General features: G+C 47.7%; 55 non-coding genes across 55 annotated transcripts; all 55 read left to right on the top strand.

Annotated features, from left to right (window-relative positions):
* The first annotated feature begins 196 nt into the window (after positions 1-196).
* Trnak-cuu lies at positions 197-269 on the top strand. The gene has a single exon. It is a non-coding gene; the product is annotated as a tRNA-Lys (tRNA).
* Positions 270-590: 321 nt separating this feature from the next.
* Trnat-agu lies at positions 591-662 on the top strand. Its single transcript has one exon. It is a non-coding gene; the product is annotated as a tRNA-Thr (tRNA).
* Positions 663-1207: 545 nt separating this feature from the next.
* Trnar-ucg lies at positions 1208-1280 on the top strand. The gene has a single exon. It is a non-coding gene; the product is annotated as a tRNA-Arg (tRNA).
* Positions 1281-1718: 438 nt separating this feature from the next.
* Positions 1719-1791, top strand: Trnak-cuu. Its single transcript has one exon. It is a non-coding gene; the product is annotated as a tRNA-Lys (tRNA).
* Positions 1792-2112: 321 nt separating this feature from the next.
* On the top strand, positions 2113-2184 carry Trnat-agu. Its single transcript has one exon. It is a non-coding gene; the product is annotated as a tRNA-Thr (tRNA).
* A 542-nt stretch (positions 2185-2726) lies between these two features.
* On the top strand, positions 2727-2799 carry Trnar-ucg. The gene has a single exon. It is a non-coding gene; the product is annotated as a tRNA-Arg (tRNA).
* A 438-nt stretch (positions 2800-3237) lies between these two features.
* On the top strand, positions 3238-3310 carry Trnak-uuu. The gene has a single exon. It is a non-coding gene; the product is annotated as a tRNA-Lys (tRNA).
* Positions 3311-3631: 321 nt separating this feature from the next.
* Trnat-agu lies at positions 3632-3703 on the top strand. The gene has a single exon. It is a non-coding gene; the product is annotated as a tRNA-Thr (tRNA).
* A 542-nt stretch (positions 3704-4245) lies between these two features.
* On the top strand, positions 4246-4318 carry Trnar-ucg. Its single transcript has one exon. It is a non-coding gene; the product is annotated as a tRNA-Arg (tRNA).
* Positions 4319-4756: 438 nt separating this feature from the next.
* Trnak-cuu lies at positions 4757-4829 on the top strand. Its single transcript has one exon. It is a non-coding gene; the product is annotated as a tRNA-Lys (tRNA).
* Positions 4830-5150: 321 nt separating this feature from the next.
* Trnat-agu lies at positions 5151-5222 on the top strand. The gene has a single exon. It is a non-coding gene; the product is annotated as a tRNA-Thr (tRNA).
* Positions 5223-5767: 545 nt separating this feature from the next.
* Trnar-ucg lies at positions 5768-5840 on the top strand. Its single transcript has one exon. It is a non-coding gene; the product is annotated as a tRNA-Arg (tRNA).
* Positions 5841-6278: 438 nt separating this feature from the next.
* Positions 6279-6351, top strand: Trnak-cuu. The gene has a single exon. It is a non-coding gene; the product is annotated as a tRNA-Lys (tRNA).
* Positions 6352-6672: 321 nt separating this feature from the next.
* On the top strand, positions 6673-6744 carry Trnat-agu. The gene has a single exon. It is a non-coding gene; the product is annotated as a tRNA-Thr (tRNA).
* A 545-nt stretch (positions 6745-7289) lies between these two features.
* Trnar-ucg lies at positions 7290-7362 on the top strand. Its single transcript has one exon. It is a non-coding gene; the product is annotated as a tRNA-Arg (tRNA).
* Positions 7363-7800: 438 nt separating this feature from the next.
* On the top strand, positions 7801-7873 carry Trnak-cuu. Its single transcript has one exon. It is a non-coding gene; the product is annotated as a tRNA-Lys (tRNA).
* A 321-nt stretch (positions 7874-8194) lies between these two features.
* Positions 8195-8266, top strand: Trnat-agu. The gene has a single exon. It is a non-coding gene; the product is annotated as a tRNA-Thr (tRNA).
* A 545-nt stretch (positions 8267-8811) lies between these two features.
* Positions 8812-8884, top strand: Trnar-ucg. The gene has a single exon. It is a non-coding gene; the product is annotated as a tRNA-Arg (tRNA).
* A 438-nt stretch (positions 8885-9322) lies between these two features.
* On the top strand, positions 9323-9395 carry Trnak-cuu. The gene has a single exon. It is a non-coding gene; the product is annotated as a tRNA-Lys (tRNA).
* Positions 9396-9716: 321 nt separating this feature from the next.
* On the top strand, positions 9717-9788 carry Trnat-agu. The gene has a single exon. It is a non-coding gene; the product is annotated as a tRNA-Thr (tRNA).
* Positions 9789-10330: 542 nt separating this feature from the next.
* On the top strand, positions 10331-10403 carry Trnar-ucg. Its single transcript has one exon. It is a non-coding gene; the product is annotated as a tRNA-Arg (tRNA).
* A 438-nt stretch (positions 10404-10841) lies between these two features.
* Trnak-cuu lies at positions 10842-10914 on the top strand. Its single transcript has one exon. It is a non-coding gene; the product is annotated as a tRNA-Lys (tRNA).
* Positions 10915-11235: 321 nt separating this feature from the next.
* Positions 11236-11307, top strand: Trnat-agu. The gene has a single exon. It is a non-coding gene; the product is annotated as a tRNA-Thr (tRNA).
* Positions 11308-11849: 542 nt separating this feature from the next.
* Positions 11850-11922, top strand: Trnar-ucg. Its single transcript has one exon. It is a non-coding gene; the product is annotated as a tRNA-Arg (tRNA).
* A 438-nt stretch (positions 11923-12360) lies between these two features.
* Trnak-cuu lies at positions 12361-12433 on the top strand. Its single transcript has one exon. It is a non-coding gene; the product is annotated as a tRNA-Lys (tRNA).
* A 321-nt stretch (positions 12434-12754) lies between these two features.
* Trnat-agu lies at positions 12755-12826 on the top strand. The gene has a single exon. It is a non-coding gene; the product is annotated as a tRNA-Thr (tRNA).
* A 542-nt stretch (positions 12827-13368) lies between these two features.
* Trnar-ucg lies at positions 13369-13441 on the top strand. The gene has a single exon. It is a non-coding gene; the product is annotated as a tRNA-Arg (tRNA).
* Positions 13442-13879: 438 nt separating this feature from the next.
* Positions 13880-13952, top strand: Trnak-cuu. Its single transcript has one exon. It is a non-coding gene; the product is annotated as a tRNA-Lys (tRNA).
* A 321-nt stretch (positions 13953-14273) lies between these two features.
* On the top strand, positions 14274-14345 carry Trnat-agu. The gene has a single exon. It is a non-coding gene; the product is annotated as a tRNA-Thr (tRNA).
* Positions 14346-14890: 545 nt separating this feature from the next.
* Trnar-ucg lies at positions 14891-14963 on the top strand. The gene has a single exon. It is a non-coding gene; the product is annotated as a tRNA-Arg (tRNA).
* A 438-nt stretch (positions 14964-15401) lies between these two features.
* On the top strand, positions 15402-15474 carry Trnak-cuu. Its single transcript has one exon. It is a non-coding gene; the product is annotated as a tRNA-Lys (tRNA).
* A 321-nt stretch (positions 15475-15795) lies between these two features.
* Trnat-agu lies at positions 15796-15867 on the top strand. The gene has a single exon. It is a non-coding gene; the product is annotated as a tRNA-Thr (tRNA).
* Positions 15868-16409: 542 nt separating this feature from the next.
* Positions 16410-16482, top strand: Trnar-ucg. The gene has a single exon. It is a non-coding gene; the product is annotated as a tRNA-Arg (tRNA).
* A 438-nt stretch (positions 16483-16920) lies between these two features.
* Trnak-cuu lies at positions 16921-16993 on the top strand. Its single transcript has one exon. It is a non-coding gene; the product is annotated as a tRNA-Lys (tRNA).
* A 321-nt stretch (positions 16994-17314) lies between these two features.
* Trnat-agu lies at positions 17315-17386 on the top strand. The gene has a single exon. It is a non-coding gene; the product is annotated as a tRNA-Thr (tRNA).
* A 542-nt stretch (positions 17387-17928) lies between these two features.
* Trnar-ucg lies at positions 17929-18001 on the top strand. Its single transcript has one exon. It is a non-coding gene; the product is annotated as a tRNA-Arg (tRNA).
* Positions 18002-18439: 438 nt separating this feature from the next.
* Positions 18440-18512, top strand: Trnak-cuu. The gene has a single exon. It is a non-coding gene; the product is annotated as a tRNA-Lys (tRNA).
* Positions 18513-18833: 321 nt separating this feature from the next.
* Positions 18834-18905, top strand: Trnat-agu. The gene has a single exon. It is a non-coding gene; the product is annotated as a tRNA-Thr (tRNA).
* A 542-nt stretch (positions 18906-19447) lies between these two features.
* On the top strand, positions 19448-19520 carry Trnar-ucg. The gene has a single exon. It is a non-coding gene; the product is annotated as a tRNA-Arg (tRNA).
* A 438-nt stretch (positions 19521-19958) lies between these two features.
* Trnak-cuu lies at positions 19959-20031 on the top strand. Its single transcript has one exon. It is a non-coding gene; the product is annotated as a tRNA-Lys (tRNA).
* Positions 20032-20352: 321 nt separating this feature from the next.
* Positions 20353-20424, top strand: Trnat-agu. The gene has a single exon. It is a non-coding gene; the product is annotated as a tRNA-Thr (tRNA).
* Positions 20425-20966: 542 nt separating this feature from the next.
* Positions 20967-21039, top strand: Trnar-ucg. Its single transcript has one exon. It is a non-coding gene; the product is annotated as a tRNA-Arg (tRNA).
* A 438-nt stretch (positions 21040-21477) lies between these two features.
* Trnak-cuu lies at positions 21478-21550 on the top strand. The gene has a single exon. It is a non-coding gene; the product is annotated as a tRNA-Lys (tRNA).
* A 321-nt stretch (positions 21551-21871) lies between these two features.
* Positions 21872-21943, top strand: Trnat-agu. The gene has a single exon. It is a non-coding gene; the product is annotated as a tRNA-Thr (tRNA).
* Positions 21944-22485: 542 nt separating this feature from the next.
* Positions 22486-22558, top strand: Trnar-ucg. Its single transcript has one exon. It is a non-coding gene; the product is annotated as a tRNA-Arg (tRNA).
* Positions 22559-22996: 438 nt separating this feature from the next.
* Trnak-cuu lies at positions 22997-23069 on the top strand. Its single transcript has one exon. It is a non-coding gene; the product is annotated as a tRNA-Lys (tRNA).
* A 321-nt stretch (positions 23070-23390) lies between these two features.
* Positions 23391-23462, top strand: Trnat-agu. The gene has a single exon. It is a non-coding gene; the product is annotated as a tRNA-Thr (tRNA).
* A 542-nt stretch (positions 23463-24004) lies between these two features.
* On the top strand, positions 24005-24077 carry Trnar-ucg. Its single transcript has one exon. It is a non-coding gene; the product is annotated as a tRNA-Arg (tRNA).
* A 438-nt stretch (positions 24078-24515) lies between these two features.
* Trnak-cuu lies at positions 24516-24588 on the top strand. Its single transcript has one exon. It is a non-coding gene; the product is annotated as a tRNA-Lys (tRNA).
* Positions 24589-24909: 321 nt separating this feature from the next.
* On the top strand, positions 24910-24981 carry Trnat-agu. Its single transcript has one exon. It is a non-coding gene; the product is annotated as a tRNA-Thr (tRNA).
* A 542-nt stretch (positions 24982-25523) lies between these two features.
* Positions 25524-25596, top strand: Trnar-ucg. Its single transcript has one exon. It is a non-coding gene; the product is annotated as a tRNA-Arg (tRNA).
* Positions 25597-26034: 438 nt separating this feature from the next.
* On the top strand, positions 26035-26107 carry Trnak-cuu. The gene has a single exon. It is a non-coding gene; the product is annotated as a tRNA-Lys (tRNA).
* Positions 26108-26428: 321 nt separating this feature from the next.
* Trnat-agu lies at positions 26429-26500 on the top strand. The gene has a single exon. It is a non-coding gene; the product is annotated as a tRNA-Thr (tRNA).
* Positions 26501-27042: 542 nt separating this feature from the next.
* On the top strand, positions 27043-27115 carry Trnar-ucg. Its single transcript has one exon. It is a non-coding gene; the product is annotated as a tRNA-Arg (tRNA).
* A 438-nt stretch (positions 27116-27553) lies between these two features.
* Trnak-cuu lies at positions 27554-27626 on the top strand. The gene has a single exon. It is a non-coding gene; the product is annotated as a tRNA-Lys (tRNA).
* The last annotated feature ends 105 nt before the right edge of the window (positions 27627-27731 follow it).

The raw sequence follows: 27731 nt of genomic DNA, 5'->3' as shown, positions 1-27731 counted from the left end.
AGCATGTGTGTTGAATAATGGTGCTGATAGCCACGTATCATTTCAAGTAGATTTGATGCCTTTCGGAAAATTTATTTCATTGAATAGGAATTGTAGCTCATTTGTGGCAGCAGGAAATAAGCTGTAGTCAAAAGGATCTTCCATAGATGGTCGCAGGTCGCATAAATACTGTATGGCTCGTGACGCGTTGTGTGGAGCCCGGCTAGCTCAGTCGGTAGAGCATGAGACTCTTAATCTCAGGGTCGTGGGTTCGAGCCCCACGCTGGGCGGCGCAAAATTTTGTGTCTACGCGGATGCAACCTGCGCCCCTCTCGTGAGCCTTGCGTAATGAACGTAACGGGTTACGACGATGCCTAGCTTCGTATGAATATCAGAGGAATGGTTTTTGAAGCTGAAAGTAGCTCTGAAATGAAATAAAAGTGTTGTTTTGGAATTTTAGGCGTACATCGATATCGTGTGAGATGTGTAGGAAAGCAGCAGCTGTGCTAACTAAATACAAATAATGGTCGCTAATGCGGTGCGTTTCCAGCTGAAGGGCTCCGATTGACTGGTCCATAAGATTGAAGTACCCGAAATGTGCACTAGGCGGCGCCTCCTTAGCTCAGTGGCAGAGCGCTGGTCTAGTAAACCAGAGGTCGTGAGTTCGATCCTCACAGGAGGCAAAAGAATTTTGTAACAGCCCCTTCTAACGTAGATCTTTCGAAAAAAGCGGTCAAGGATATAAAAAATTATGAATGGGTTCGGTATTTAAGAAATGCTCTCGCAAATGAATAGTGCGAATGGTGCTATTAAAGTAGGCACCAGAAACTGCTGCTTTTGGCAGTCTCCGGAGAATGCCGACGTGGAATACTTAGTTCTTGTGATGTATTTTCTACCCCTGGTAGAGACCCTCGCGGTTGTCGTCGTCGTCGTCGGCGCCGCCGCCGCTTTGGTAATAGAGGCAACTCGCCATTGTATGACATAGGGTGAGGCACCTTCTGCAAGCGACTGAGATGGCAGTAAGCAATTGAAGCTGATTTGCAACCTCTTGTTTGATCAGCGTCACAAGGGCTTGAATGTAACTTGCGATGGGACACAGCAAGAAGTAGCGTCGCCTTTTTAGTACTGAAATTGGAGATGGAGAATTGCGTCAAAGATGGGAAATTCATTCCGGCAAGCGTACAAATGGCGACAATGAGGTGTGTGTGGGGAAGCATATTGCGCCAGTGACCGTGTGGCCTAATGGATAAGGCGTCGGACTTCGGATCCGAAGATTGCAGGTTCGAATCCTGTCACGGTCGAGTTTTTCCAGTTCTGCAAAAGATGCATGCTGTTTTACTGAGTTGTTTGAGTACTACAAATCTAGTTGAAAGTTGCTGCTGTCCGCTTCCTGGCTGCAAACCGGCGTCTACCTGAAGCTCAAGCAAGACAAAGGGGTTGTGTAGCGAAATTTTCGGCACAGTGCCGATCAGGAGAGATTTTTGGAACTACTGCGTCTGACTCAGGACCCAAGAGCTGCGCCACAGGCGTCTGCGCACAGTCGAGCATGTGTGTTGAATAATGGTGCTGATAGCCACGTATCATTTCAAGTAGATTTGATGCCTTTCGGAAAATTTATTTCATTGAATAGGAATTGTAGCTCATTTGTGGCAGCAGGAAATAAGCTGTAGTCAAAAGGATCTTCCATAGATGGTCGCAGGTCGCATAAATACTGTATGGCTCGTGACGCGTTGTGTGGAGCCCGGCTAGCTCAGTCGGTAGAGCATGAGACTCTTAATCTCAGAGTCGTGGGTTCGAGCCCCACGCTGGGCGGCGCAAAATTTTGTGTCTACGCGGATGCAACCTGCGCCCCTCTCGTGAGCCTTGCGTAATGAACGTAACGGGTTACGACGATGCCTAGCTTCGTATGAATATCAGAGGAATGGTTTTTGAAGCTGAAAGTAGCTCTGAAATGAAATAAAAGTGTTGTTTTGGAATTTTAGGCGTACATCGATATCGTGTGAGATGTGTAGGAAAGCAGCAGCTGTGCTAACTAAATACAAATAATGGTCGCTAATGCGGTGCGTTTCCAGCTGAAGGGCTCCGATTGACTGGTCCATAAGATTGAAGTACCCGAAATGTGAACTAGGCGGCGCCTCCTTAGCTCAGTGGCAGAGCGCTGGTCTAGTAAACCAGAGGTCGTGAGTTCGATCCTCACAGGAGGCAAAAGAATTTTGTAACAGCCCCTTCTAACGTAGATCTTTCGAAAAAAGCGGGCAAGGATATAAAAAATTATGAATGGGTTCGGTATTTAAGAAATGCTCTCGCAAATGAATAGTGCGAATGGTGCTATTAAAGTAGGCACCAGAAACTGCTGCTTTTGGCAGTCTCCGGAGAATGCCGACGTGGAATACTTAGTTCTTGTGATGTATTTTCTACCCCTGGTAGAGACCCTCGCGGTTGTCTTCGTCGTCGGCGCCGCCGCCGCTTTGGTAATAGAGGCAACTCGCCATTGTATGACATAGGGTGAGGCACCTTCTGCAAGCGACTGAGATGGCAGTAAGCAATTGAAGCTGATTTGCAACCTCTTGTTTGATCAGCGTCACAAGGGCTTGAATGTAACTTGCGATGGGACACAGCAAGAAGTAGCGTCGCCTTTTTAGTACTGAAATTGGAGATGGAGAATTGCGTCAAAGATGGGAAATTCATTCCGGCAAGCGTACAAATGGCGACAATGAGGTGTGTGTGGGGAAGCATATTGCGCCAGTGACCGTGTGGCCTAATGGATAAGGCGTCGGACTTCGGATCCGAAGATTGCAGGTTCGAATCCTGTCACGGTCGAGTTTTTCCAGTTCTGCAAAAGATGCATGCTGTTTTACTGAGTTGTTTGAGTACTACAAATCTAGTTGAAAGTTGCTGCTGTCCGCTTCCTGGCTGCAAACCGGCGTCTACCTGAAGCTCAAGCAAGACAAAGGGGTTGTGTAGCGAAATTTTCGGCACAGTGCCGATCAGGAGAGATTTTTGGAACTACTGCGTCTGACTCAGGACCCAAGAGCTGCGCCACAGGCGTCTGCGCACAGTCGAGCATGTGTGTTGAATAATGGTGCTGATAGCCACGTATCATTTCAAGTAGATTTGATGCCTTTCGGAAAATTTATTTCATTGAATAGGAATTGTAGCTCATTTGTGGCAGCAGGAAATAAGCTGTAGTCAAAAGGATCTTCCATAGATGGTCGCAGGTCGCATAAATACTGTATGGCTCGTGACGCGTTGTGTGGAGCCCGGCTAGCTCAGTCGGTAGAGCATGAGACTTTTAATCTCAGGGTCGTGGGTTCGAGCCCCACGCTGGGCGGCGCAAAATTTTGTGTCTACGCGGATGCAACCTGCGCCCCTCTCGTGAGCCTTGCGTAATGAACGTAACGGGTTACGACGATGCCTAGCTTCGTATGAATATCAGAGGAATGGTTTTTGAAGCTGAAAGTAGCTCTGAAATGAAATAAAAGTGTTGTTTTGGAATTTTAGGCGTACATCGATATCGTGTGAGATGTGTAGGAAAGCAGCAGCTGTGCTAACTAAATACAAATAATGGTCGCTAATGCGGTGCGTTTCCAGCTGAAGGGCTCCGATTGACTGGTCCATAAGATTGAAGTACCCGAAATGTGCACTAGGCGGCGCCTCCTTAGCTCAGTGGCAGAGCGCTGGTCTAGTAAACCAGACGTCGTGAGTTCGATCCTCACAGGAGGCAAAAGAATTTTGTAACAGCCCCTTCTAACGTAGATCTTTCGAAAAAAGCGGTCAAGGATATAAAAAATTATGAATGGGTTCGGTATTTAAGAAATGCTCTCGCAAATGAATAGTGCGAATGGTGCTATTAAAGTAGGCACCAGAAACTGCTGCTTTTGGCAGTCTCCGGAGAATGCCGACGTGGAATACTTAGTTCTTGTGATGTATTTTCTACCCCTGGTAGAGACCCTCGCGGTTGTCGTCGTCGTCGGCGCCGCCGCCGCTTTGGTAATAGAGGCAACTCGCCATTGTATGACATAGGGTGAGGCACCTTCTGCAAGCGACTGAGATGGCAGTAAGCAATTGAAGCTGATTTGCAACCTCTTGTTTGATCAGCGTCACAAGGGCTTGAATGTAACTTGCGATGGGACACAGCAAGAAGTAGCGTCGCCTTTTTAGTACTGAAATTGGAGATGGAGAATTGCGTCAAAGATGGGAAATTCATTCCGGCAAGCGTACAAATGGCGACAATGAGGTGTGTGTGGGGAAGCATATTGCGCCAGTGACCGTGTGGCCTAATGGATAAGGCGTCGGACTTCGGATCCGAAGATTGCAGGTTCGAATCCTGTCACGGTCGAGTTCTTCCAGTTCTGCAAAAGATGCATGCTGTTTTACTGAGTTGTTTGAGTACTACAAATCTAGTTGAAAGTTGCTGCTGTCCGCTTCCTGGCTGCAAACCGGCGTCTACCTGAAGCTCAAGCAAGACAAAGGGGTTGTGTAGCGAAATTTTCGGCACAGTGCCGATCAGGAGAGATTTTTGGAACTACTGCGTCTGACTCAGGACCCAAGAGCTGCGCCACAGGCGTCTGCGCACAGTCGAGCATGTGTGTTGAATAATGGTGCTGATAGCCACGTATCATTTCAAGTAGATTTGATGCCTTTCGGAAAATTTATTTCATTGAATAGGAATTGTAGCTCATTTGTGGCAGCAGGAAATAAGCTGTAGTCAAAAGGATCTTCCATAGATGGTCGCAGGTCGCATAAATACTGTATGGCTCGTGACGCGTTGTGTGGAGCCCGGCTAGCTCAGTCGGTAGAGCATGAGACTCTTAATCTCAGGGTCGTGGGTTCGAGCCCCACGCTGGGCGGCGCAAAATTTTGTGTCTACGCGGATGCAACCTGCGCCCCTCTCGTGAGCCTTGCGTAATGAACGTAACGGGTTACGACGATGCCTAGCTTCGTATGAATATCAGAGGAATGGTTTTTGAAGCTGAAAGTAGCTCTGAAGTGAAATAAAAGTGTTGTTTTGGAATTTTAGGCGTACATCGATATCGTGTGAGATGTGTAGGAAAGCAGCAGCTGTGCTAACTAAATACAAATAATGGTCGCTAATGCGGTGCGTTTCCAGCTGAAGGGCTCCGATTGACTGGTCCATAAGATTGAAGTACCCGAAATGTGCACTAGGCGGCGCCTCCTTAGCTCAGTGGCAGAGCGCTGGTCTAGTAAACCAGAGGTCGTGAGTTCGATCCTCACAGGAGGCAAAAGAATTTTGTAACAGCCCCTTCTAACGTAGATCTTTCGAAAAAAGCGGTCAAGGATATAAAAAATTATGAATGGGTTCGGTATTTAAGAAATGCTCTCGCAAATGAATAGTGCGAATGGTGCTATTAAAGTAGGCACCAGAAACTGCTGCTTTTGGCAGTCTCCGGAGAATGCCGACGTGGAATACTTAGTTCTTGTGATGTATTTTCTACCCCTGGTAGAGACCCTCGCGGTTGTCGTCGTCGTCGTCGGCGCCGCCGCCGCTTTGGTAATAGAGGCAACTCGCCATTGTATGACATAGGGTGAGGCACCTTCTGCAAGCGACTGAGATGGCAGTAAGCAATTGAAGCTGATTTGCAACCTCTTGTTTGATCAGCGTCACAAGGGCTTGAATGTAACTTGCGATGGGACACAGCAAGAAGTAGCGTCGCCTTTTTAGTACTGAAATTGGAGATGGAGAATTGCGTCAAAGATGGGAAATTCATTCCGGCAAGCGTACAAATGGCGACAATGAGGTGTGTGTGGGGAAGCATATTGCGCCAGTGACCGTGTGGCCTAATGGATAAGGCGTCGGACTTCGGATCCGAAGATTGCAGGTTCGAATCCTGTCACGGTCGAGTTTTTCCAGTTCTGCAAAAGATGCATGCTGTTTTACTGAGTTGTTTGAGTACTACAAATCTAGTTGAAAGTTGCTGCTGTCCGCTTCCTGGCTGCAAACCGGCGTCTACCTGAAGCTCAAGCAAGACAAAGGGGTTGTGTAGCGAAATTTTCGGCACAGTGCCGATCAGGAGAGATTTTTGGAACTACTGCGTCTGACTCAGGACCCAAGAGCTGCGCCACAGGCGTCTGCGCACAGTCGAGCATGTGTGTTGAATAATGGTGCTGATAGCCACGTATCATTTCAAGTAGATTTGATGCCTTTCGGAAAATTTATTTCATTGAATAGGAATTGTAGCTCATTTGTGGCAGCAGGAAATAAGCTGTAGTCAAAAGGATCTTCCATAGATGGTCGCAGGTCGCATAAATACTGTATGGCTCGTGACGCGTTGTGTGGAGCCCGGCTAGCTCAGTCGGTAGAGCATGAGACTCTTAATCTCAGGGTCGTGGGTTCGAGCCCCACGCTGGGCGGCGCAAAATTTTGTGTCTACGCGGATGCAACCTGCGCCCCTCTCGTGAGCCTTGCGTAATGAACGTAACGGGTTACGACGATGCCTAGCTTCGTATGAATATCAGAGGAATGGTTTTTGAAGCTGAAAGTAGCTCTGAAATGAAATAAAAGTGTTGTTTTGGAATTTTAGGCGTACATCGATATCGTGTGAGATGTGTAGGAAAGCAGCAGCTGTGCTAACTAAATACAAATAATGGTCGCTAATGCGGTGCGTTTCCAGCTGAAGGGCTCCGATTGACTGGTCCATAAGATTGAAGTACCCGAAATGTGCACTAGGCGGCGCCTCCTTAGCTCAGTGGCAGAGCGCTGGTCTAGTAAACCAGAGGTCGTGAGTTCGATCCTCACAGGAGGCAAAAGAATTTTGTAACAGCCCCTTCTAACGTAGATCTTTCGAAAAAAGCGGTCAAGGATATAAAAAATTATGAATGGGTTCGGTATTTAAGAAATGCTCTCGCAAATGAATAGTGCGAATGGTGCTATTAAAGTAGGCACCAGAAACTGCTGCTTTTGGCAGTCTCCGGAGAATGCCGACGTGGAATACTTAGTTCTTGTGATGTATTTTCTACCCCTGGTAGAGACCCTCGCGGTTGTCGTCGTCGTCGTCGGCGCCGCCGCCGCTTTGGTAATAGAGGCAACTCGCCATTGTATGACATAGGGTGAGGCACCTTCTGCAAGCGACTGAGATGGCAGTAAGCAATTGAAGCTGATTTGCAACCTCTTGTTTGATCAGCGTCACAAGGGCTTGAATGTAACTTGCGATGGGACACAGCAAGAAGTAGCGTCGCCTTTTTAGTACTGAAATTGGAGATGGAGAATTGCGTCAAAGATGGGAAATTCATTCCGGCAAGCGTACAAATGGCGACAATGAGGTGTGTGTGGGGAAGCATATTGCGCCAGTGACCGTGTGGCCTAATGGATAAGGCGTCGGACTTCGGATCCGAAGATTGCAGGTTCGAATCCTGTCACGGTCGAGTTTTTCCAGTTCTGCAAAAGATGCATGCTGTTTTACTGAGTTGTTTGAGTACTACAAATCTAGTTGAAAGTTGCTGCTGTCCGCTTCCTGGCTGCAAACCGGCGTCTACCTGAAGCTCAAGCAAGACAAAGGGGTTGTGTAGCGAAATTTTCGGCACAGTGCCGATCAGGAGAGATTTTTGGAACTACTGCGTCTGACTCAGGACCCAAGAGCTGCGCCACAGGCGTCTGCGCACAGTCGAGCATGTGTGTTGAATAATGGTGCTGATAGCCACGTATCATTTCAAGTAGATTTGATGCCTTTCGGAAAATTTATTTCATTGAATAGGAATTGTAGCTCATTTGTGGCAGCAGGAAATAAGCTGTAGTCAAAAGGATCTTCCATAGATGGTCGCAGGTCGCATAAATACTGTATGGCTCGTGACGCGTTGTGTGGAGCCCGGCTAGCTCAGTCGGTAGAGCATGAGACTCTTAATCTCAGGGTCGTGGGTTCGAGCCCCACGCTGGGCGGCGCAAAATTTTGTGTCTACGCGGATGCAACCTGCGCCCCTCTCGTGAGCGTTGCGTAATGAACGTAACGGGTTACGACGATGCCTAGCTTCGTATGAATATCAGAGGAATGGTTTTTGAAGCTGAAAGTAGCTCTGAAATGAAATAAAAGTGTTGTTTTGGAATTTTAGGCCTACATCGATATCGTGTGAGATGTGTAGGAAAGCAGCAGCTGTGCTAACTAAATACAAATAATGGTCGCTAATGCGGTGCGTTTCCAGCTGAAGGGCTCCGATTGACTGGTCCATAAGATTGAAGTACCCGAAATGCGCACTAGGCGGCGCCTTCTTAGCTCAGTGGCAGAGCGCTGGTCTAGTAAACCAGAGGTCGTGAGTTCGATCCTCACAGGAGGCAAAAGAATTTTGTAACAGCCTCTTCTAACGTAGATCTTTCGAAAAAAGCGGTCAAGGATATAAAAAATTATGAATGGGTTCGGTATTTAAGAAATGCTCTCGCAAATGAATAGTGCGAATGGTGCTATTAAAGTAGGCACCAGAAACTGCTGCTTTTGGCAGTCTCCGGAGAATGCCGACGTGGAATACTTAGTTCTTGTGATGTATTTTCTACCCCTGGTAGAGACCCTCGCGGTTGTCGTCGTCGTCGTCGGCGCCGCCGCCGCTTTGGTAATAGAGGCAACTCGCCATTGTATGACATAGGGTGAGGCACCTTCTGCAAGCGACTGAGATGGCAGTAAGCAATTGAAGCTGATTTGCAACCTCTTGTTTGATCAGCGTCACAAGGGCTTGAATGTAACTTGCGATGGGACACAGCAAGAAGTAGCGTCGCCTTTTTAGTACTGAAATTGGAGATGGAGAATTGCGTCAAAGATGGGAAATTCATTCCGGCAAGCGTACAAATGGCGACAATGAGGTGTGTGTGGGGAAGCATATTGCGCCAGTGACCGTGTGGCCTAATGGATAAGGCGTCGGACTTCGGATCCGAAGATTGCAGGTTCGAATCCTGTCACGGTCGAGTTTTTCCAGTTCTGCAAAAGATGCATGCTGTTTTACTGAGTTGTTTGAGTACTACAAATCTAGTTGAAAGTTGCTGCTGTCCGCTTCCTGGCTGCAAACCGGCGTCTACCTGAAGCTCAAGCAAGACAAAGGGGTTGTGTAGCGAAATTTTCGGCACAGTGCCGATCAGGAGAGATTTTTGGAACTACTGCGTCTGACTCAGGACCCAAGAGCTGCGCCACAGGCGTCTGCGCACAGTCGAGCATGTGTGTTGAATAATGGTGCTGATAGCCACGTATCATTTCAAGTAGATTTGATGCCTTTCGGAAAATTTATTTCATTGAATAGGAATTGTAGCTCATTTGTGGCAGCAGGAAATAAGCTGTAGTCAAAAGGATCTTCCATAGATGGTCGCAGGTCGCATAAATACTGTATGGCTCGTGACGCGTTGTGTGGAGCCCGGCTAGCTCAGTCGGTAGAGCATGAGACTCTTAATCTCAGAGTCGTGGGTTCGAGCCCCACGCTGGGCGGCGCAAAATTTTGTGTCTACGCGGATGCAACCTGCGCCCCTCTCGTGAGCCTTGCGTAATGAACGTAACGGGTTACGACGATGCCTAGCTTCGTATGAATATCAGAGGAATGGTTTTTGAAGCTGAAAGTAGCTCTGAAATGAAATAAAAGTGTTGTTTTGGAATTTTAGGCGTACATCGATATCGTGTGAGATGTGTAGGAAAGCAGCAGCTGTGCTAACTAAATACAAATAATGGTCGCTAATGCGGTGCGTTTCCAGCTGAAGGGCTCCGATTGACTGGTCCATAAGATTGAAGTACCCGAAATGTGAACTAGGCGGCGCCTCCTTAGCTCAGTGGCAGAGCGCTGGTCTAGTAAACCAGAGGTCGTGAGTTCGATCCTCACAGGAGGCAAAAGAATTTTGTAACAGCCCCTTCTAACGTAGATCTTTCGAAAAAAGCGGGCAAGGATATAAAAAATTATGAATGGGTTCGGTATTTAAGAAATGCTCTCGCAAATGAATAGTGCGAATGGTGCTATTAAAGTAGGCACCAGAAACTGCTGCTTTTGGCAGTCTCCGGAGAATGCCGACGTGGAATACTTAGTTCTTGTGATGTATTTTCTACCCCTGGTAGAGACCCTCGCGGTTGTCGTCGTCGTCGGCGCCGCCGCCGCTTTGGTAATAGAGGCAACTCGCCATTGTATGACATAGGGTGAGGCACCTTCTGCAAGCGACTGAGATGGCAGTAAGCAATTGAAGCTGATTTGCAACCTCTTGTTTGATCAGCGTCACAAGGGCTTGAATGTAACTTGCGATGGGACACAGCAAGAAGTAGCGTCGCCTTTTTAGTACTGAAATTGGAGATGGAGAATTGCGTCAAAGATGGGAAATTCATTCCGGCAAGCGTACAAATGGCGACAATGAGGTGTGTGTGGGGAAGCATATTGCGCCAGTGACCGTGTGGCCTAATGGATAAGGCGTCGGACTTCGGATCCGAAGATTGCAGGTTCGAATCCTGTCACGGTCGAGTTTTTCCAGTTCTGCAAAAGATGCATGCTGTTTTACTGAGTTGTTTGAGTACTACAAATCTAGTTGAAAGTTGCTGCTGTCCGCTTCCTGGCTGCAAACCGGCGTCTACCTGAAGCTCAAGCAAGACAAAGGGGTTGTGTAGCGAAATTTTCGGCACAGTGCCGATCAGGAGAGATTTTTGGAACTACTGCGTCTGACTCAGGACCCAAGAGCTGCGCCACAGGCGTCTGCGCACAGTCGAGCATGTGTGTTGAATAATGGTGCTGATAGCCACGTATCATTTCAAGTAGATTTGATGCCTTTCGGAAAATTTATTTCATTGAATAGGAATTGTAGCTCATTTGTGGCAGCAGGAAATAAGCTGTAGTCAAAAGGATCTTCCATAGATGGTCGCAGGTCGCATAAATACTGTATGGCTCGTGACGCGTTGTGTGGAGCCCGGCTAGCTCAGTCGGTAGAGCATGAGACTCTTAATCTCAGAGTCGTGGGTTCGAGCCCCACGCTGGGCGGCGCAAAATTTTGTGTCTACGCGGATGCAACCTGCGCCCCTCTCGTGAGCCTTGCGTAATGAACGTAACGGGTTACGACGATGCCTAGCTTCGTATGAATATCAGAGGAATGGTTTTTGAAGCTGAAAGTAGCTCTGAAATGAAATAAAAGTGTTGTTTTGGAATTTTAGGCGTACATCGATATCGTGTGAGATGTGTAGGAAAGCAGCAGCTGTGCTAACTAAATACAAATAATGGTCGCTAATGCGGTGCGTTTCCAGCTGAAGGGCTCCGATTGACTGGTCCATAAGATTGAAGTACCCGAAATGTGAACTAGGCGGCGCCTCCTTAGCTCAGTGGCAGAGCGCTGGTCTAGTAAACCAGAGGTCGTGAGTTCGATCCTCACAGGAGGCAAAAGAATTTTGTAACAGCCCCTTCTAACGTAGATCTTTCGAAAAAAGCGGGCAAGGATATAAAAAATTATGAATGGGTTCGGTATTTAAGAAATGCTCTCGCAAATGAATAGTGCGAATGGTGCTATTAAAGTAGGCACCAGAAACTGCTGCTTTTGGCAGTCTCCGGAGAATGCCGACGTGGAATACTTAGTTCTTGTGATGTATTTTCTACCCCTGGTAGAGACCCTCGCGGTTGTCGTCGTCGTCGGCGCCGCCGCCGCTTTGGTAATAGAGGCAACTCGCCATTGTATGACATAGGGTGAGGCACCTTCTGCAAGCGACTGAGATGGCAGTAAGCAATTGAAGCTGATTTGCAACCTCTTGTTTGATCAGCGTCACAAGGGCTTGAATGTAACTTGCGATGGGACACAGCAAGAAGTAGCGTCGCCTTTTTAGTACTGAAATTGGAGATGGAGAATTGCGTCAAAGATGGGAAATTCATTCCGGCAAGCGTACAAATGGCGACAATGAGGTGTGTGTGGGGAAGCATATTGCGCCAGTGACCGTGTGGCCTAATGGATAAGGCGTCGGACTTCGGATCCGAAGATTGCAGGTTCGAATCCTGTCACGGTCGAGTTTTTCCAGTTCTGCAAAAGATGCATGCTGTTTTACTGAGTTGTTTGAGTACTACAAATCTAGTTGAAAGTTGCTGCTGTCCGCTTCCTGGCTGCAAACCGGCGTCTACCTGAAGCTCAAGCAAGACAAAGGGGTTGTGTAGCGAAATTTTCGGCACAGTGCCGATCAGGAGAGATTTTTGGAACTACTGCGTCTGACTCAGGACCCAAGAGCTGCGCCACAGGCGTCTGCGCACAGTCGAGCATGTGTGTTGAATAATGGTGCTGATAGCCACGTATCATTTCAAGTAGATTTGATGCCTTTCGGAAAATTTATTTCATTGAATAGGAATTGTAGCTCATTTGTGGCAGCAGGAAATAAGCTGTAGTCAAAAGGATCTTCCATAGATGGTCGCAGGTCGCATAAATACTGTATGGCTCGTGACGCGTTGTGTGGAGCCCGGCTAGCTCAGTCGGTAGAGCATGAGACTCTTAATCTCAGAGTCGTGGGTTCGAGCCCCACGCTGGGCGGCGCAAAATTTTGTGTCTACGCGGATGCAACCTGCGCCCCTCTCGTGAGCCTTGCGTAATGAACGTAACGGGTTACGACGATGCCTAGCTTCGTATGAATATCAGAGGAATGGTTTTTGAAGCTGAAAGTAGCTCTGAAATGAAATAAAAGTGTTGTTTTGGAATTTTAGGCGTACATCGATATCGTGTGAGATGTGTAGGAAAGCAGCAGCTGTGCTAACTAAATACAAATAATGGTCGCTAATGCGGTGCGTTTCCAGCTGAAGGGCTCCGATTGACTGGTCCATAAGATTGAAGTACCCGAAATGCGCACTAGGCGGCGCCTTCTTAGCTCAGTGGCAGAGCGCTGGTCTAGTAAACCAGAGGTCGTGAGTTCGATCCTCACAGGAGGCAAAAGAATTTTGTAACAGCCCCTTCTAACGTAGATCTTTCGAAAAAAGCGGTCAAGGATATAAAAAATTATGAATGGGTTCGGTATTTAAGAAATGCTCTCGCAAATGAATAGTGCGAATGGTGCTATTAAAGTAGGCACCAGAAACTGCTGCTTTTGGCAGTCTCCGGAGAATGCCGACGTGGAATACTTAGTTCTTGTGATGTATTTTCTACCCCTGGTAGAGACCCTCGCGGTTGTCGTCGTCGTCGGCGCCGCCGCCGCTTTGGTAATAGAGGCAACTCGCCATTGTATGACATAGGGTGAGGCACCTTCTGCAAGCGACTGAGATGGCAGTAAGCAATTGAAGCTGATTTGCAACCTCTTGTTTGATCAGCGTCACAAGGGCTTGAATGTAACTTGCGATGGGACACAGCAAGAAGTAGCGTCGCCTTTTTAGTACTGAAATTGGAGATGGAGAATTGCGTCAAAGATGGGAAATTCATTCCGGCAAGCGTACAAATGGCGACAATGAGGTGTGTGTGGGGAAGCATATTGCGCCAGTGACCGTGTGGCCTAATGGATAAGGCGTCGGACTTCGGATCCGAAGATTGCAGGTTCGAATCCTGTCACGGTCGAGTTTTTCCAGTTCTGCAAAAGATGCATGCTGTTTTACTGAGTTGTTTGAGTACTACAAATCTAGTTGAAAGTTGCTGCTGTCCGCTTCCTGGCTGCAAACCGGCGTCTACCTGAAGCTCAAGCAAGACAAAGGGGTTGTGTAGCGAAATTTTCGGCACAGTGCCGATCAGGAGAGATTTTTGGAACTACTGCGTCTGACTCAGGACCCAAGAGCTGCGCCACAGGCGTCTGCGCACAGTCGAGCATGTGTGTTGAATAATGGTGCTGATAGCCACGTATCATTTCAAGTAGATTTGATGCCTTTCGGAAAATTTATTTCATTGAATAGGAATTGTAGCTCATTTGTGGCAGCAGGAAATAAGCTGTAGTCAAAAGGATCTTCCATAGATGGTCGCAGGTCGCATAAATACTGTATGGCTCGTGACGCGTTGTGTGGAGCCCGGCTAGCTCAGTCGGTAGAGCATGAGACTCTTAATCTCAGAGTCGTGGGTTCGAGCCCCACGCTGGGCGGCGCAAAATTTTGTGTCTACGCGGATGCAACCTGCGCCCCTCTCGTGAGCCTTGCGTAATGAACGTAACGGGTTACGACGATGCCTAGCTTCGTATGAATATCAGAGGAATGGTTTTTGAAGCTGAAAGTAGCTCTGAAATGAAATAAAAGTGTTGTTTTGGAATTTTAGGCGTACATCGATATCGTGTGAGATGTGTAGGAAAGCAGCAGCTGTGCTAACTAAATACAAATAATGGTCGCTAATGCGGTGCGTTTCCAGCTGAAGGGCTCCGATTGACTGGTCCATAAGATTGAAGTACCCGAAATGTGAACTAGGCGGCGCCTCCTTAGCTCAGTGGCAGAGCGCTGGTCTAGTAAACCAGAGGTCGTGAGTTCGATCCTCACAGGAGGCAAAAGAATTTTGTAACAGCCCCTTCTAACGTAGATCTTTCGAAAAAAGCGGTCAAGGATATAAAAAATTATGAATGGGTTCGGTATTTAAGAAATGCTCTCGCAAATGAATAGTGCGAATGGTGCTATTAAAGTAGGCACCAGAAACTGCTGCTTTTGGCAGTCTCCGGAGAATGCCGACGTGGAATACTTAGTTCTTGTGATGTATTTTCTACCCCTGGTAGAGACCCTCGCGGTTGTCGTCGTCGTCGTCGGCGCCGCCGCCGCTTTGGTAATAGAGGCAACTCGCCATTGTATGACATAGGGTGAGGCACCTTCTGCAAGCGACTGAGATGGCAGTAAGCAATTGAAGCTGATTTGCAACCTCTTGTTTGATCAGCGTCACAAGGGCTTGAATGTAACTTGCGATGGGACACAGCAAGAAGTAGCGTCGCCTTTTTAGTACTGAAATTGGAGATGGAGAATTGCGTCAAAGATGGGAAATTCATTCCGGCAAGCGTACAAATGGCGACAATGAGGTGTGTGTGGGGAAGCATATTGCGCCAGTGACCGTGTGGCCTAATGGATAAGGCGTCGGACTTCGGATCCGAAGATTGCAGGTTCGAATCCTGTCACGGTCGAGTTTTTCCAGTTCTGCAAAAGATGCATGCTGTTTTACTGAGTTGTTTGAGTACTACAAATCTAGTTGAAAGTTGCTGCTGTCCGCTTCCTGGCTGCAAACCGGCGTCTACCTGAAGCTCAAGCAAGACAAAGGGGTTGTGTAGCGAAATTTTCGGCACAGTGCCGATCAGGAGAGATTTTTGGAACTACTGCGTCTGACTCAGGACCCAAGAGCTGCGCCACAGGCGTCTGCGCACAGTCGAGCATGTGTGTTGAATAATGGTGCTGATAGCCACGTATCATTTCAAGTAGATTTGATGCCTTTCGGAAAATTTATTTCATTGAATAGGAATTGTAGCTCATTTGTGGCAGCAGGAAATAAGCTGTAGTCAAAAGGATCTTCCATAGATGGTCGCAGGTCGCATAAATACTGTATGACTCGTGACGCGTTGTGTGGAGCCCGGCTAGCTCAGTCGGTAGAGCATGAGACTCTTAATCTCAGAGTCGTGGGTTCGAGCCCCACCCTGGGCGGCGCAAAATTTTGTGTCTACGCGGATGCAACCTGCGCCCCTCTCGTGAGCCTTGCGTAATGAACGTAACGGGTTACGACGATGCCTAGCTTCGTATGAATATCAGAGGAATGGTTTTTGAAGCTGAAAGTAGCTCTGAAATGAAATAAAAGTGTTGTTTTGGAATTTTAGGCGTACATCGATATCGTGTGAGATGTGTAGGAAAGCAGCAGCTGTGCTAACTAAATACAAATAATGGTCGCTAATGCGGTGCGTTTCCAGCTGAAGGGCTCCGATTGACTGGTCCATAAGATTGAAGTACCCGAAATGTGAACTAGGTGGCGCCTCCTTAGCTCAGTGGCAGAGCGCTGGTCTAGTAAACCAGAGGTTGTGAGTTCGATCCTCACAGGAGGCAAAAGAATTTTGTAACAGCCCCTTCTAACGTAGATCTTTCGAAAAAAGCGGTCAAGGATATAAAAAATTATGAATGGGTTCGGTATTTAAGAAATGCTCTCGCAAATGAATAGTGCGAATGGTGCTATTAAAGTAGGCACCAGAAACTGCTGCTTTTGGCAGTCTCCGGAGAATGCCGACGTGGAATACTTAGTTCTTGTGATGTATTTTCTACCCCTGGTAGAGACCCTCGCGGTTGTCGTCGTCGTCGGCGCCGCCGCCGCTTTGGTAATAGAGGCAACTCGCCATTGTATGACATAGGGTGAGGCACCTTCTGCAAGCGACTGAGATGGCAGTAAGCAATTGAAGCTGATTTGCAACCTCTTGTTTGATCAGCGTCACAAGGGCTTGAATGTAACTTGCGATGGGACACAGCAAGAAGTAGCGTCGCCTTTTTAGTACTGAAATTGGAGATGGAGAATTGCGTCAAAGATGGGAAATTCATTCCGGCAAGCGTACAAATGGCGACAATGAGGTGTGTGTGGGGAAGCATATTGCGCCAGTGACCGTGTGGCCTAATGGATAAGGCGTCGGACTTCGGATCCGAAGATTGCAGGTTCGAATCCTGTCACGGTCGAGTTTTTCCAGTTCTGCAAAAGATGCATGCTGTTTTACTGAGTTGTTTGAGTACTACAAATCTAGTTGAAAGTTGCTGCTGTCCGCTTCCTGGCTGCAAACCGGCGTCTACCTGAAGCTCAAGCAAGACAAAGGGGTTGTGTAGCGAAATTTTCGGCACAGTGCCGATCAGGAGAGATTTTTGGAACTACTGCGTCTGACTCAGGACCCAAGAGCTGCGCCACAGGCGTCTGCGCACAGTCGAGCATGTGTGTTGAATAATGGTGCTGATAGCCACGTATCATTTCAAGTAGATTTGATGCCTTTCGGAAAATTTATTTCATTGAATAGGAATTGTAGCTCATTTGTGGCAGCAGGAAATAAGCTGTAGTCAAAAGGATCTTCCATAGATGGTCGCAGGTCGCATAAATACTGTATGGCTCGTGACGCGTTGTGTGGAGCCCGGCTAGCTCAGTCGGTAGAGCATGAGACTCTTAATCTCAGAGTCGTGGGTTCGAGCCCCACGCTGGGCGGCGCAAAATTTTGTGTCTACGCGGATGCAACCTGCGCCCCTCTCGTGAGCCTTGCGTAATGAACGTAACGGGTTACGACGATGCCTAGCTTCGTATGAACATCAGAGGAATGGTTTTTGAAGCTGAAAGTAGCTCTGAAATGAAATAAAAGTGTTGTTTTGGAATTTTAGGCGTACATCGATATCGTGTGAGATGTGTAGGAAAGCAGCAGCTGTGCTAACTAAATACAAATAATGGTCGCTAATGCGGTGCGTTTCCAGCTGAAGGGCTCCGATTGACTGGTCCATAAGATTGAAGTACCCGAAATGTGAACTAGGCGGCGCCTCCTTAGCTCAGTGGCAGAGCGCTGGTCTAGTAAACCAGAGGTCGTGAGTTCGATCCTCACAGGAGGCAAAAGAATTTTGTAACAGCCCCTTCTAACGTAGATCTTTCGAAAAAAGCGGTCAAGGATATAAAAAATTATGAATGGGTTCGGTATTTAAGAAATGCTCTCGCAAATGAATAGTGCGAATGGTGCTATTAAAGTAGGCACCAGAAACTGCTGCTTTTGGCAGTCTCCGGAGAATGCCGACGTGGAATACTTAGTTCTTGTGATGTATTTTCTACCCCTGGTAGAGACCCTCGCGGTTGTCGTCGTCGTCGGCGCCGCCGCCGCTTTGGTAATAGAGGCAACTCGCCATTGTATGACATAGGGTGAGGCACCTTCTGCAAGCGACTGAGATGGCAGTAAGCAATTGAAGCTGATTTGCAACCTCTTGTTTGATCAGCGTCACAAGGGCTTGAATGTAACTTGCGATGGGACACAGCAAGAAGTAGCGTCGCCTTTTTAGTACTGAAATTGGAGATGGAGAATTGCGTCAAAGATGGGAAATTCATTCCGGCAAGCGTACAAATGGCGACAATGAGGTGTGTGTGGGGAAGCATATTGCGCCAGTGACCGTGTGGCCTAATGGATAAGGCGTCGGACTTCGGATCCGAAGATTGCAGGTTCGAATCCTGTCACGGTCGAGTTTTTCCAGTTCTGCAAAAGATGCATGCTGTTTTACTGAGTTGTTTGAGTACTACAAATCTAGTTGAAAGTTGCTGCTGTCCGCTTCCTGGCTGCAAACCGGCGTCTACCTGAAGCTCAAGCAAGACAAAGGGGTTGTGTAGCGAAATTTTCGGCACAGTGCCGATCAGGAGAGATTTTTGGAACTACTGCGTCTGACTCAGGACCCAAGAGCTGCGCCACAGGCGTCTGCGCACAGTCGAGCATGTGTGTTGAATAATGGTGCTGATAGCCACGTATCATTTCAAGTAGATTTGATGCCTTTCGGAAAATTTATTTCATTGAATAGGAATTGTAGCTCATTTGTGGCAGCAGGAAATAAGCTGTAGTCAAAAGGATCTTCCATAGATGGTCGCAGGTCGCATAAATACTGTATGGCTCGTGACGCGTTGTGTGGAGCCCGGCTAGCTCAGTCGGTAGAGCATGAGACTCTTAATCTCAGAGTCGTGGGTTCGAGCCCCACGCTGGGCGGCGCAAAATTTTGTGTCTACGCGGATGCAACCTGCGCCCCTCTCGTGAGCCTTGCGTAATGAACGTAACGGGTTACGACGATGCCTAGCTTCGTATGAATATCAGAGGAATGGTTTTTGAAGCTGAAAGTAGCTCTGAAATGAAATAAAAGTGTTGTTTTGGAATTTTAGGCGTACATCGATATCGTGTGAGATGTGTAGGAAAGCAGCAGCTGTGCTAACTAAATACAAATAATGGTCGCTAATGCGGTGCGTTTCCAGCTGAAGGGCTCCGATTGACTGGTCCATAAGATTGAAGTACCCGAAATGTGAACTAGGTGGCGCCTCCTTAGCTCAGTGGCAGAGCGCTGGTCTAGTAAACCAGAGGTTGTGAGTTCGATCCTCACAGGAGGCAAAAGAATTTTGTAACAGCCCCTTCTAACGTAGATCTTTCGAAAAAAGCGGTCAAGGATATAAAAAATTATGAATGGGTTCGGTATTTAAGAAATGCTCTCGCAAATGAATAGTGCGAATGGTGCTATTAAAGTAGGCACCAGAAACTGCTGCTTTTGGCAGTCTCCGGAGAATGCCGACGTGGAATACTTAGTTCTTGTGATGTATTTTCTACCCCTGGTAGAGACCCTCGCGGTTGTCGTCGTCGTCGGCGCCGCCGCCGCTTTGGTAATAGAGGCAACTCGCCATTGTATGACATAGGGTGAGGCACCTTCTGCAAGCGACTGAGATGGCAGTAAGCAATTGAAGCTGATTTGCAACCTCTTGTTTGATCAGCGTCACAAGGGCTTGAATGTAACTTGCGATGGGACACAGCAAGAAGTAGCGTCGCCTTTTTAGTACTGAAATTGGAGATGGAGAATTGCGTCAAAGATGGGAAATTCATTCCGGCAAGCGTACAAATGGCGACAATGAGGTGTGTGTGGGGAAGCATATTGCGCCAGTGACCGTGTGGCCTAATGGATAAGGCGTCGGACTTCGGATCCGAAGATTGCAGGTTCGAATCCTGTCACGGTCGAGTTTTTCCAGTTCTGCAAAAGATGCATGCTGTTTTACTGAGTTGTTTGAGTACTACAAATCTAGTTGAAAGTTGCTGCTGTCCGCTTCCTGGCTGCAAACCGGCGTCTACCTGAAGCTCAAGCAAGACAAAGGGGTTGTGTAGCGAAATTTTCGGCACAGTGCCGATCAGGAGAGATTTTTGGAACTACTGCGTCTGACTCAGGACCCAAGAGCTGCGCCACAGGCGTCTGCGCACAGTCGAGCATGTGTGTTGAATAATGGTGCTGATAGCCACGTATCATTTCAAGTAGATTTGATGCCTTTCGGAAAATTTATTTCATTGAATAGGAATTGTAGCTCATTTGTGGCAGCAGGAAATAAGCTGTAGTCAAAAGGATCTTCCATAGATGGTCGCAGGTCGCATAAATACTGTATGGCTCGTGACGCGTTGTGTGGAGCCCGGCTAGCTCAGTCGGTAGAGCATGAGACTCTTAATCTCAGAGTCGTGGGTTCGAGCCCCACGCTGGGCGGCGCAAAATTTTGTGTCTACGCGGATGCAACCTGCGCCCCTCTCGTGAGCCTTGCGTAATGAACGTAACGGGTTACGACGATGCCTAGCTTCGTATGAATATCAGAGGAATGGTTTTTGAAGCTGAAAGTAGCTCTGAAATGAAATAAAAGTGTTGTTTTGGAATTTTAGGCGTACATCGATATCGTGTGAGATGTGTAGGAAAGCAGCAGCTGTGCTAACTAAATACAAATAATGGTCGCTAATGCGGTGCGTTTCCAGCTGAAGGGCTCCGATTGACTGGTCCATAAGATTGAAGTACCCGAAATGTGAACTAGGCGGCGCCTCCTTAGCTCAGTGGCAGAGCGCTGGTCTAGTAAACCAGAGGTCGTGAGTTCGATCCTCACAGGAGGCAAAAGAATTTTGTAACAGCCCCTTCTAACGTAGATCTTTCGAAAAAAGCGGTCAAGGATATAAAAAATTATGAATGGGTTCGGTATTTAAGAAATGCTCTCGCAAATGAATAGTGCGAATGGTGCTATTAAAGTAGGCACCAGAAACTGCTGCTTTTGGCAGTCTCCGGAGAATGCCGACGTGGAATACTTAGTTCTTGTGATGTATTTTCTACCCCTGGTAGAGACCCTCGCGGTTGTCGTCGTCGTCGGCGCCGCCGCCGCTTTGGTAATAGAGGCAACTCGCCATTGTATGACATAGGGTGAGGCACCTTCTGCAAGCGACTGAGATGGCAGTAAGCAATTGAAGCTGATTTGCAACCTCTTGTTTGATCAGCGTCACAAGGGCTTGAATGTAACTTGCGATGGGACACAGCAAGAAGTAGCGTCGCCTTTTTAGTACTGAAATTGGAGATGGAGAATTGCGTCAAAGATGGGAAATTCATTCCGGCAAGCGTACAAATGGCGACAATGAGGTGTGTGTGGGGAAGCATATTGCGCCAGTGACCGTGTGGCCTAATGGATAAGGCGTCGGACTTCGGATCCGAAGATTGCAGGTTCGAATCCTGTCACGGTCGAGTTTTTCCAGTTCTGCAAAAGATGCATGCTGTTTTACTGAGTTGTTTGAGTACTACAAATCTAGTTGAAAGTTGCTGCTGTCCGCTTCCTGGCTGCAAACCGGCGTCTACCTGAAGCTCAAGCAAGACAAAGGGGTTGTGTAGCGAAATTTTCGGCACAGTGCCGATCAGGAGAGATTTTTGGAACTACTGCGTCTGACTCAGGACCCAAGAGCTGCGCCACAGGCGTCTGCGCACAGTCGAGCATGTGTGTTGAATAATGGTGCTGATAGCCACGTATCATTTCAAGTAGATTTGATGCCTTTCGGAAAATTTATTTCATTGAATAGGAATTGTAGCTCATTTGTGGCAGCAGGAAATAAGCTGTAGTCAAAAGGATCTTCCATAGATGGTCGCAGGTCGCATAAATACTGTATGGCTCGTGACGCGTTGTGTGGAGCCCGGCTAGCTCAGTCGGTAGAGCATGAGACTCTTAATCTCAGGGTCGTGGGTTCGAGCCCCACGCTGGGCGGCGCAAAATTTTGTGTCTACGCGGATGCAACCTGCGCCCCTCTCGTGAGCCTTGCGTAATGAACGTAACGGGTTACGACGATGCCTAGCTTCGTATGAATATCAGAGGAATGGTTTTTGAAGCTGAAAGTAGCTCTGAAATGAAATAAAAGTGTTGTTTTGGAATTTTAGGCGTACATCGATATCGTGTGAGATGTGTAGGAAAGCAGCAGCTGTGCTAACTAAATACAAATAATGGTCGCTAATGCGGTGCGTTTCCAGCTGAAGGGCTCCGATTGACTGGTCCATAAGATTGAAGTACCCGAAATGCGCACTAGGCGGCGCCTTCTTAGCTCAGTGGCAGAGCGCTGGTCTAGTAAACCAGAGGTCGTGAGTTCGATCCTCACAGGAGGCAAAAGAATTTTGTAACAGCCCCTTCTAACGTAGATCTTTCGAAAAAAGCGGTCAAGGATATAAAAAATTATGAATGGGTTCGGTATTTAAGAAATGCTCTCGCAAATGAATAGTGCGAATGGTGCTATTAAAGTAGGCACCAGAAACTGCTGCTTTTGGCAGTCTCCGGAGAATGCCGACGTGGAATACTTAGTTCTTGTGATGTATTTTCTACCCCTGGTAGAGACCCTCGCGGTTGTCGTCGTCGTCGGCGCCGCCGCCGCTTTGGTAATAGAGGCAACTCGCCATTGTATGACATAGGGTGAGGCACCTTCTGCAAGCGACTGAGATGGCAGTAAGCAATTGAAGCTGATTTGCAACCTCTTGTTTGATCAGCGTCACAAGGGCTTGAATGTAACTTGCGATGGGACACAGCAAGAAGTAGCGTCGCCTTTTTAGTACTGAAATTGGAGATGGAGAATTGCGTCAAAGATGGGAAATTCATTCCGGCAAGCGTACAAATGGCGACAATGAGGTGTGTGTGGGGAAGCATATTGCGCCAGTGACCGTGTGGCCTAATGGATAAGGCGTCGGACTTCGGATCCGAAGATTGCAGGTTCGAATCCTGTCACGGTCGAGTTTTTCCAGTTCTGCAAAAGATGCATGCTGTTTTACTGAGTTGTTTGAGTACTACAAATCTAGTTGAAAGTTGCTGCTGTCCGCTTCCTGGCTGCAAACCGGCGTCTACCTGAAGCTCAAGCAAGACAAAGGGGTTGTGTAGCGAAATTTTCGGCACAGTGCCGATCAGGAGAGATTTTTGGAACTACTGCGTCTGACTCAGGACCCAAGAGCTGCGCCACAGGCGTCTGCGCACAGTCGAGCATGTGTGTTGAATAATGGTGCTGATAGCCACGTATCATTTCAAGTAGATTTGATGCCTTTCGGAAAATTTATTTCATTGAATAGGAATTGTAGCTCATTTGTGGCAGCAGGAAATAAGCTGTAGTCAAAAGGATCTTCCATAGATGGTCGCAGGTCGCATAAATACTGTATGGCTCGTGACGCGTTGTGTGGAGCCCGGCTAGCTCAGTCGGTAGAGCATGAGACTCTTAATCTCAGGGTCGTGGGTTCGAGCCCCACGCTGGGCGGCGCAAAATTTTGTGTCTACGCGGATGCAACCTGCGCCCCTCTCGTGAGCCTTGCGTAATGAACGTAACGGGTTACGACGATGCCTAGCTTCGTATGAATATCAGAGGAATGGTTTTTGAAGCTGAAAGTAGCTCTGAAATGAAATAAAAGTGTTGTTTTGGAATTTTAGGCGTACATCGATATCGTGTGAGATGTGTAGGAAAGCAGCAGCTGTGCTAACTAAATACAAATAATGGTCGCTAATGCGGTGCGTTTCCAGCTGAAGGGCTCCGATTGACTGGTCCATAAGATTGAAGTACCCGAAATGTGAACTAGGCGGCGCCTCCTTAGCTCAGTGGCAGAGCGCTGGTCTAGTAAACCAGAGGTCGTGAGTTCGATCCTCACAGGAGGCAAAAGAATTTTGTAACAGCCCCTTCTAACGTAGATCTTTCGAAAAAAGCGGTCAAGGATATAAAAAATTATGAATGGGTTCGGTATTTAAGAAATGCTCTCGCAAATGAATAGTGCGAATGGTGCTATTAAAGTAGGCACCAGAAACTGCTGCTTTTGGCAGTCTCCGGAGAATGCCGACGTGGAATACTTAGTTCTTGTGATGTATTTTCTACCCCTGGTAGAGACCCTCGCGGTTGTCGTCGTCGTCGGCGCCGCCGCCGCTTTGGTAATAGAGGCAACTCGCCATTGTATGACATAGGGTGAGGCACCTTCTGCAAGCGACTGAGATGGCAGTAAGCAATTGAAGCTGATTTGCAACCTCTTGTTTGATCAGCGTCACAAGGGCTTGAATGTAACTTGCGATGGGACACAGCAAGAAGTAGCGTCGCCTTTTTAGTACTGAAATTGGAGATGGAGAATTGCGTCAAAGATGGGAAATTCATTCCGGCAAGCGTACAAATGGCGACAATGAGGTGTGTGTGGGGAAGCATATTGCGCCAGTGACCGTGTGGCCTAATGGATAAGGCGTCGGACTTCGGATCCGAAGATTGCAGGTTCGAATCCTGTCACGGTCGAGTTTTTCCAGTTCTGCAAAAGATGCATGCTGTTTTACTGAGTTGTTTGAGTACTACAAATCTAGTTGAAAGTTGCTGCTGTCCGCTTCCTGGCTGCAAACCGGCGTCTACCTGAAGCTCAAGCAAGACAAAGGGGTTGTGTAGCGAAATTTTCGGCACAGTGCCGATCAGGAGAGATTTTTGGAACTACTGCGTCTGACTCAGGACCCAAGAGCTGCGCCACAGGCGTCTGCGCACAGTCGAGCATGTGTGTTGAATAATGGTGCTGATAGCCACGTATCATTTCAAGTAGATTTGATGCCTTTCGGAAAATTTATTTCATTGAATAGGAATTGTAGCTCATTTGTGGCAGCAGGAAATAAGCTGTAGTCAAAAGGATCTTCCATAGATGGTCGCAGGTCGCATAAATACTGTATGGCTCGTGACGCGTTGTGTGGAGCCCGGCTAGCTCAGTCGGTAGAGCATGAGACTCTTAATCTCAGGGTCGTGGGTTCGAGCCCCACGCTGGGCGGCGCAAAATTTTGTGTCTACGCGGATGCAACCTGCGCCCCTCTCGTGAGCCTTGCGTAATGAACGTAACGGGTTACGACGATGCCTAGCTTCGTATGAATATCAGAGGAATGGTTTTTGAAGCTGAAAGTAGCTCTGAAATGAAATAAAAGTGTTGTTTTGGAATTTTAGGCCTACATCGATATCGTGTGAGATGTGTAGGAAAGCAGCAGCTGTGCTAACTAAATACAAATAATGGTCGCTAATGCGGTGCGTTTCCAGCTGAAGGGCTCCGATTGACTGGTCCATAAGATTGAAGTACCCGAAATGCGCACTAGGCGGCGCCTTCTTAGCTCAGTGGCAGAGCGCTGGTCTAGTAAACCAGAGGTCGTGAGTTCGATCCTCACAGGAGGCAAAAGAATTTTGTAACAGCCCCTTCTAACGTAGATCTTTCGAAAAAAGCGGTCAAGGATATAAAAAATTATGAATGGGTTCGGTATTTAAGAAATGCTCTCGCAAATGAATAGTGCGAATGGTGCTATTAAAGTAGGCACCAGAAACTGCTGCTTTTGGCAGTCTCCGGAGAATGCCGACGTGGAATACTTAGTTCTTGTGATGTATTTTCTACCCCTGGTAGAGACCCTCGCGGTTGTCGTCGTCGTCGGCGCCGCCGCCGCTTTGGTAATAGAGGCAACTCGCCATTGTATGACATAGGGTGAGGCACCTTCTGCAAGCGACTGAGATGGCAGTAAGCAATTGAAGCTGATTTGCAACCTCTTGTTTGATCAGCGTCACAAGGGCTTGAATGTAACTTGCGATGGGACACAGCAAGAAGTAGCGTCGCCTTTTTAGTACTGAAATTGGAGATGGAGAATTGCGTCAAAGATGGGAAATTCATTCCGGCAAGCGTACAAATGGCGACAATGAGGTGTGTGTGGGGAAGCATATTGCGCCAGTGACCGTGTGGCCTAATGGATAAGGCGTCGGACTTCGGATCCGAAGATTGCAGGTTCGAATCCTGTCACGGTCGAGTTTTTCCAGTTCTGCAAAAGATGCATGCTGTTTTACTGAGTTGTTTGAGTACTACAAATCTAGTTGAAAGTTGCTGCTGTCCGCTTCCTGGCTGCAAACCGGCGTCTACCTGAAGCTCAAGCAAGACAAAGGGGTTGTGTAGCGAAATTTTCGGCACAGTGCCGATCAGGAGAGATTTTTGGAACTACTGCGTCTGACTCAGGACCCAAGAGCTGCGCCACAGGCGTCTGCGCACAGTCGAGCATGTGTGTTGAATAATGGTGCTGATAGCCACGTATCATTTCAAGTAGATTTGATGCCTTTCGGAAAATTTATTTCATTGAATAGGAATTGTAGCTCATTTGTGGCAGCAGGAAATAAGCTGTAGTCAAAAGGATCTTCCATAGATGGTCGCAGGTCGCATAAATACTGTATGGCTCGTGACGCGTTGTGTGGAGCCCGGCTAGCTCAGTCGGTAGAGCATGAGACTCTTAATCTCAGGGTCGTGGGTTCGAGCCCCACGCTGGGCGGCGCAAAATTTTGTGTCTACGCGGATGCAACCTGCGCCCCTCTCGTGAGCCTTGCGTAATGAACGTAACGGGTTACGACGATGCCTAGCTTCGTATGAATATCAGAGGAATGGTTTTTGAAGCTGAAAGTAGCTCTGAAATGAAATAAAAGTGTTGTTTTGGAATTTTAGGCCTACATCGATATCGTGTGAGATGTGTAGGAAAGCAGCAGCTGTGCTAACTAAATACAAATAATGGTCGCTAATGCGGTGCGTTTCCAGCTGAAGGGCTCCGATTGACTGGTCCATAAGATTGAAGTACCCGAAATGCGCACTAGGCGGCGCCTTCTTAGCTCAGTGGCAGAGCGCTGGTCTAGTAAACCAGAGGTCGTGAGTTCGATCCTCACAGGAGGCAAAAGAATTTTGTAACAGCCCCTTCTAACGTAGATCTTTCGAAAAAAGCGGTCAAGGATATAAAAAATTATGAATGGGTTCGGTATTTAAGAAATGCTCTCGCAAATGAATAGTGCGAATGGTGCTATTAAAGTAGGCACCAGAAACTGCTGCTTTTGGCAGTCTCCGGAGAATGCCGACGTGGAATACTTAGTTCTTGTGATGTATTTTCTACCCCTGGTAGAGACCCTCGCGGTTGTCGTCGTCGTCGGCGCCGCCGCCGCTTTGGTAATAGAGGCAACTCGCCATTGTATGACATAGGGTGAGGCACCTTCTGCAAGCGACTGAGATGGCAGTAAGCAATTGAAGCTGATTTGCAACCTCTTGTTTGATCAGCGTCACAAGGGCTTGAATGTAACTTGCGATGGGACACAGCAAGAAGTAGCGTCGCCTTTTTAGTACTGAAATTGGAGATGGAGAATTGCGTCAAAGATGGGAAATTCATTCCGGCAAGCGTACAAATGGCGACAATGAGGTGTGTGTGGGGAAGCATATTGCGCCAGTGACCGTGTGGCCTAATGGATAAGGCGTCGGACTTCGGATTCGAAGATTGCAGGTTCGAATCCTGTCACGGTCGAGTTTTTCCAGTTCTGCAAAAGATGCATGCTGTTTTACTGAGTTGTTTGAGTACTACAAATCTAGTTGAAAGTTGCTGCTGTCCGCTTCCTGGCTGCAAACCGGCGTCTACCTGAAGCTCAAGCAAGACAAAGGGGTTGTGTAGCGAAATTTTCGGCACAGTGCCGATCAGGAGAGATTTTTGGAACTACTGCGTCTGACTCAGGACCCAAGAGCTGCGCCACAGGCGTCTGCGCACAGTCGAGCATGTGTGTTGAATAATGGTGCTGATAGCCACGTATCATTTCAAGTAGATTTGATGCCTTTCGGAAAATTTATTTCATTGAATAGGAATTGTAGCTCATTTGTGGCAGCAGGAAATAAGCTGTAGTCAAAAGGATCTTCCATAGATGGTCGCAGGTCGCATAAATACTGTATGGCTCGTGACGCGTTGTGTGGAGCCCGGCTAGCTCAGTCGGTAGAGCATGAGACTCTTAATCTCAGGGTCGTGGGTTCGAGCCCCACGCTGGGCGGCGCAAAATTTTGTGTCTACGCGGATGCAACCTGCGCCCCTCTCGTGAGCCTTGCGTAATGAACGTAACGGGTTACGACGATGCCTAGCTTCGTATGAATATCAG

The sequence above is a fragment of the Schistocerca piceifrons genome, unplaced genomic scaffold, assembly GCF_021461385.2.
Source record: "Schistocerca piceifrons isolate TAMUIC-IGC-003096 unplaced genomic scaffold, iqSchPice1.1 HiC_scaffold_1772, whole genome shotgun sequence".
In the NCBI taxonomy this organism is placed as follows: Eukaryota; Metazoa; Arthropoda; class Insecta; order Orthoptera; family Acrididae; genus Schistocerca; species Schistocerca piceifrons.
Note: the sequence above shows the minus strand (reverse complement) of the source record. Positions and strands in the feature narration are given on the sequence as shown.